At 42.9% G+C, this 6,555-nt stretch overlaps 1 protein-coding gene and 1 long non-coding RNA gene across 3 annotated transcripts in view; one reads left to right on the forward strand and one right to left on the reverse strand.

Moving 5' to 3' along the window:
- Positions 1-6,555, forward strand: part of LOC122554946 (cysteinyl leukotriene receptor 1-like) — a 74,769-nt gene that overhangs the window by 33,592 nt on the left and 34,622 nt on the right. The window contains exon 1 of one of the 2 annotated variants that reach the window (XM_043700397.1): positions 466-539. The exons of the other annotated variant lie outside the window; for it this stretch is intronic. The gene's annotated coding sequence lies outside the window, so the exon portion shown is untranslated. Of the gene's footprint in view, positions 1-465; positions 540-6,555 lie in introns of those variants that run through there. 2 annotated transcript variants of the gene reach the window in all.
- The window catches only part of LOC122554947, a 15,833-nt gene continuing 9,710 nt past the window's right edge, over positions 433-6,555 (reverse strand). Inside the window, exons 3-4 of the long non-coding RNA XR_006313119.1 lie at positions 3,142-3,225; positions 433-515 (exon numbers count right to left, since the gene is read on the reverse strand). This is a non-coding gene — a long non-coding RNA (uncharacterized LOC122554947). The remainder of the gene's footprint in view (positions 516-3,141; positions 3,226-6,555) is intronic.

Raw genomic sequence — 6,555 nt, forward strand, 5'->3', positions numbered from 1 at the left:
CCAAGTGGAAGTAAATCGTTTCACGTGTATACCTGCACATATTTGAGCCGGATTAAGTCGGTTATGTTTAGAATCACTATTATGAAAACTATGAGCCTTGCAGCTTGAAACTTGCAGAAGTTTCTATCAAGACAATAATCACCCAAACATTTCTTTGTACTGACGAGGCGCTGAGTTATATTTTGGCAACTGTGCGAAACGAAAGAGAACTCTTTATACAGCATAATTATGGAAATTTTACAAAATGCATCACGTGGAAAGAAGTCAGTCAGCCCATCAGCCGAAGAAGAGCGTCCTTTTTCTGTTAGTTCACGGTCCTTTTTTGCAAATCTGTGAACAGGGTTTTACTATGTCCCCTATCTAGAGTCTAAGTCATTACATCTCCAGGAGCTAACATCATACTGTCTTCAGCTGCCGATTGATTGGAGGGACCGGAAAGTCATTTCCACGATGAATTTCAAGTGAGCTCGTCTCCTCCGTGCGACCCCCTGCATTACCACATTAGACCTAGCAGTCTGAAAGCGTTTAAAAAAGAATAGGTAAGATCGTAGTTTGTTTTCTTTGCTTAAAGGAGATTTGTTAAATGTTAAAGATTGGTTCTTGTTTAATTTTTAAAACTTGGATCCATTGAATACAAGTCTAATTTGTTTCTGCAAATGTTATGGTTTCATGTACAGTTCACAGACGTCTTCAGCTTGTGTAGTGAAGTTGGAAATGCGTGAGTTAATGTTGACAATAGGCGAGCTGGTTATTGAGACTGAAACTGGCTTTGTAACATTGATATTTGCTAACTTTAACAATGGAGGTGAACGCTAAATCGAAGACGTTCTTCCATCGATTTTTTATTCATAGGAAGAGAGCGTCACTGGCCAGCCATTTATTGCGCAGACGGCATTTAACAGTCAACCCCATTGCTGTGGTCCTGGAGTTACATGTAGGTGAGACCAGGCAAGGATGACATTTTCCTTCGCTAAAGGACACGAGTGAATCGTGTCAGCACCACCGGGCCAAATGGACAATGTATATTCACCTTCTCCCCGCCATGGTGATACCATGTAAAAGTCTCTAAGAGAGACCGTCAAAGTACTTTATAATTGATGGAGTGCCGAGTGCGGTCTGCAGCAAACTCGTAAAATTCCGTGAGACCACATCCCCGCGGGATCTTGCGCTGTTTAATTTAGTAAAGCCTGAGACTGAGTAGGGACTGTCCAGTTACTTTCTGGGCCTATCTCCAGCGTCAGGTTTTCACTTAAGATGAATAACGCGTGGAGTCAAATTTACACAACAAAATTGTGTATGTAAAGCAATTGTTCTGACTTTTACCGTGTCAGTTCTTTTTTTTACTGGTTAAATGTTTGTCTAACTTTAAAATTATACATTGGATCTGAATTTCTACTTCTGGAATGTATTACAGAAACCTGTCTCTCCAGTTTCAATTTTCCCCAAACCATAGGAGTGATCAGACAATGAGAAACCAAATAAACTTCGTGCCAATAACACCAATTTGCCTTGAGCAAGAACAGGAACATTCCCAGCAACCACTGGATAACTGGTTTGACATTCAAAACGATACCAACAGTGTGGGTTCAGTTCCCACACTAGGTGAGGTTGCCATAAAGGATTCTCAGTCCCAACCTCTCCCCTTGCTGAGGCCTGATGGCCCTCAGGTTAAACAGCCACTGGTCATGTCTCTCTGATGAGAAAACAGCCCTACAGTCTGGTTAGACTGTGGCACTTCACCTTCAGAGGAATAGGCAGAAAAAGAGAGGGCATTACATAGGATATACAGCATAGAAATGATTTCTGTCCAGCCTGTTCATGGCAATGTTTTTTAATCCACTTGATCTTCCACCCGAGAGTTCCTAGAGTTTCAAAACCTACATTTGGAAATCTTTTTCCTCCGATCACACTTGTCTCACTTCTCCTTGCATACACCTGATATGTGCTTCAACCTTTCCCTGTGTTGGTGAATTTCAAATTCTCATCACTTTAAACAGGTTTCCCTTTCAGATTTCTTGGAAGTCACTTTCCACTGATAATCGCCTCTTATGCTGTCTCTATAAGAGGAAACACTCTTTGTGTCCGCACTTTCAGAACATTTAATTAAGGTAAAGATCTCTGCTTGGTGACTGACATCTTTTTTTCACCAAGAAAAAAGCAATCCAGCTTGTCAGCTCTTGCCTGATTTGTACACCTTTCCCATTCTTGTATCATGCAATAATAATCCTCCCTTCAATGGTTAGATTCCCTACAGTATCGAAACAGGCCCTTCAGCCCAACAAGTCCACACTGACCCTTTGGAGAGTAACCCATCCCCTATATTTACTCCTGACTAATGAACCTAACACTAAGGGCAACTTAGCATGGCCTGCAAGTTTGTGGATTGTAGGAGAAAACCAGAACACCCCGAGGAAACCCACACAGACAGTTGCCTGTGGTGGGAATCCAACCAAGGTCCTGTGCACTCTGAGGCAGCAGTGCTAACCACTGAGCCACCGTGCTGCCCTATTCATTTTCATGTAGTCATATTCATTTTTATAACATGACAGCCAATATTGCACACAATATTCTAAGTGTGATCTAATCAATGTTCAATATGAATTTAATATAACTCCCCAACCTTTCAATTATATCTCTATAGAAATAAAACAGTGTTCTTCTTATGGTCTTGCTAATTTGTAATAGAGCTTTGTGATTCATTTATTTGCACTCTGGGAATTGGTTTAGCTCAGCTGGCTGGATTGTTGGTTTACAGAGAAATGTGATACCAACAGTGTGGGTTCAATTCCTATCACTGGTTTGAGGTTACCACAAAGGGCTCTCCTTCTCAACCTTGCTTGAGGTCTGCTGGCCCTCAGGTTAATCACCACCAGTTGCTTCTCTCAAATGAGAGCAGCCCCTGTGGTCTGGTAAAATTATGGCAACACAACAATTTGCACTCCAAGATCCCTTTGCTCCATGTGTGCTTATACCATACAAGTTATGTACACTTGCTATTCTTTCTGCTCCTCATATTTGTAATGAATTGCTATTGCTAGTTTTTGGTGGATTGAGATGGTTTGCTCATTCTTCACCTCTCGCACTGTGAACTTTGATGTAGTTCTTCACCAACTCACTGTAAATTTTAATTCAGATACTCACCTAGTAGTAACAGGAAGGGGAGAACGACTTTGCGGTCATTAGTGGTGCAGGGTGAATGGTCATGGGAACCATTGCACTTGCACTCTGTTGAATGAATGAGAGAAAGGAGAAACATGTAAGAATTTACAGTCAGACACCAATATTTTTAATATCAAGCTGTATTTAAAAATGCAAACTTAAGAGTAAATTTTTAAAATTTTAAAGCAACGAACTGCAATTAGACTAAACTATACATAAACATCAGTTGTCATGTCATCTAGAAACAGGTGTGTTGCAGCCATATAGGATGCTGGTGAAGCCACACCTGGAATACTGTGTACAGTTTTGGTTTCCTTATTTGAGAAAGGATGTACTGGCACTGGAGGGGATGCAAAGGAGGTTCACTGGATTAATTCAGGAGTTGAGAGGATGGCTTGTGAGAGAGTTTGAGTAGTTTGGGACTATGCTCATTAGAATTTAGATAAATGAAGGGGAATCTTACAGAAGCATATAACATTATGGAGGGAATGGATGAAACAGAAGCAGGGAGGTTGTTTCCACTTGTGGGTGAAACTAGAGCCAGGGAGCATAACCTTAAAATAAAGAAGAGCAGATTTAGGACTGAGCTGAGGAGGAACTTCTTCATCCAAAGGATTGTGAATCTGTGGAATTCCCTGTCCAGTGAAGCAGTTGAAGCTACCTCATTGAATATTTTTAAGGCAAAGATAGATTTTTGAACTGTAATGGAATTAAGGATTATGGTGAGCCAACAGCTAAGTGGAACTGAGTCCACAAAAAAGATCAACCATGATCTTGTTGAATGGCAGAGCAGGCTCGAGGGGCCAGATGGCCTACTCCTGTTTCTATTTATTATAGGGTCATAGCGATGTACAGCACAGAAACAGCCCCTCAGTCCAACTCATCCATGCCGACCAGATATCCTAAACTAATCTAATCCCATTTGCCAGCGCTTGGCCCATATCCCTATAAACCCTTCCTATTCATATACCCATCCAGATGCCTTTTAAATGTTGCAATCATACCAGCCTCCATCACTTCCTCTGACAGCTCATTCCATATATATGCACCACCCTCTGCATGAAAATGTTGCCCCTTAGGTCACTTTCATAGTTTTCCCCTCTCACCTTAAACCTATTAAATCTATGTCCCTGAGTTCTGGACTCCCCCACTCCAGGGAAAAAGACTTTGTCTATTTATCCTATCCATGCCCCTCATGATTTTATAAACCTCCATAAGGTCACCCCTCAGCCTCCAATGCTCCAGGGAAAACAACCCCAGCCTATTCAGCCTCTCCCAAGAGCTCAAATCCTCTAACCCAGGCAACATCCTTGTAAATCTTTTCTGATCCTTTCAATTTTCACAACATCCCTTCCAATAGGAAGGAGACCAGAATTGCATGCAATAGTCCAAAACTGGCCTAACCAATGCCCTGTACAGCCACAACATGACCTCCCAACTCCAATACTCAATGCTCTGACCAATAAAGGAAAGCATACCAAACACCACCTTCACTATCCTATCTACCTGCAACTCTATTTTAAAGGAACTATGAACATGCACTCCAAGGCCTCTTTGTTCAGTAACATTCCCTCGGACCTTATCACTAAGTGTATAAGTCCTGCTCTGATTTGCTTTCCCAAAATGCAGCACCTCACATTTATCTAAATTAAACTCCAACTGACATTTCTCAGCCCATTGGCCCGTCTGATCAAGATCATGTTGTACTCTAAGGTAACCTTCTCCGCTGCCCACTACTCTCTAATTTTAGTGTCATCTGCAAACGTACTAACTATATCCCTCCAAATCATTTCTATAAATGATGAAAAGTAGAGGATCAAGTGCCAATCCTTGTGGCACTCCACTGGTCACAGGCCCCCAGTCTGAAAAACAACTCTCCACCCTCGTCTTCTACCTTAGAGCCAGTTCTGTATTCAAAAGGCTAATTCTCTCTGTATTCCATGAAATCTTATGGTGTTCTTATGCTGTTATGTCATACTGATGAAGCCAGCCCACTTCCATTTCTTTCTTGCCTGCCCTTTTGAAAAGAGGCAAAAAGAAAACTGCAGATGCTGCAATCCAAAGTAGACAGGTAGGAGGCTGGAAGAACACAGCAAGCCAGGCAGCATCAGGAGATGGGGACATTGACATTTCAGGTGTAACCCTTCTTCAGGACTCGGGGTGGGTATAGGGGAAGCTGCAGATAAAGGGGTGGTGGGGGTAGGGTGGTGAAGTGGGGATAGGTGAAGACAGGTAGAGGGTATGACCTTGGTGGTCAATGGGAGGAATGAATCTGGTAGTTGGAAGGGAGGGGGAGGGGGAGGGGCTGGGAAGGTAGTTGAGGGATGGGAAGTGAGGTTATTTGAAATTGGGGAACTCAATGTTGGCTGCCCAGGCAGAAGTTAAGGTGTTGTTCCTCCAGTTTGTGGTTTGGTTCGTTGTGACAATGGAGGAGGCCAGGGAAAGGCTAATGTCAGAAAGGGAATGGGAAGGGAATTTCAATTTCCCCGTTCATCTGCAGCTTGCCCTACACCCGCCCCAGGTCCCGAAGAAGGGTTACACCCAAAATGTCGACTTCTCCACCACCTGATGCTGCCTGGCTTGCTGTGTTCTTCCAGCCATCTGCCTGTTCTTTTGAAAAGCCACACATAGCCCTAACTATTTAGTTCCCAGCTTTGATCTGCATGTAACTACATCTCTAGAATGGCTGTAAGATCATATCCATTTCTATGTACTTATAGAGTCATAGACTCATAGAGATGTACAGCATGGAAACAGACCCTTCGGTCCAACCCATCCATGCTGACCAGATATCCCAACCCAATCTAGTCCCACCTGCCGACACCCAGCCCATATCGCTCCAAACTCTTCCTATTCATATACCCATCCAAATGCCTTTTAAATGTTGCAATTGTACCAGCCTCATTCACATCCTCTGGCAGCTCATTCCATACACGTACCATCCTCTGCATGAAAAAGTTGCCCCTTAGGTCTCTTTTATAACTTTCCCCTCTCACCCTAAACCTATGCCCTCTAGTTCTCCACTCCCCCACCCCAGGGAAAAAGACTTTGTCTATTTATCCTATCCATGCCCCTCATAATTTTGTAAAACTCTATAAGGTCACCCCTCAGCCTCCGATGCTCCAGGGAAAACAGCCCCAGCCTGTTCACCCTCTCCCAATAGCTCAAATCCTCCAACCCTGGCAACATCCTTGTAAATCTTTTCTGAACAATTTCAAGTTTCACAATATCATTCCGATAGGAAAGAGACCAGAAATGCACACAATATTCCAACAGTGGTCTAACCAATGTCCTGTACAGCCTCAACATGATCTCCCAACTCCTGTACTCAATACTCTGACCAATCAAAGAAAGCATACCAAACGCCTTCTTCATTATCCTATCTACCTGCGACTC

Source organism: Chiloscyllium plagiosum, chromosome 12 (genome assembly GCF_004010195.1).
Source record: "Chiloscyllium plagiosum isolate BGI_BamShark_2017 chromosome 12, ASM401019v2, whole genome shotgun sequence".
NCBI lineage: Eukaryota > Metazoa > Chordata > Chondrichthyes > Orectolobiformes > Hemiscylliidae > Chiloscyllium > Chiloscyllium plagiosum.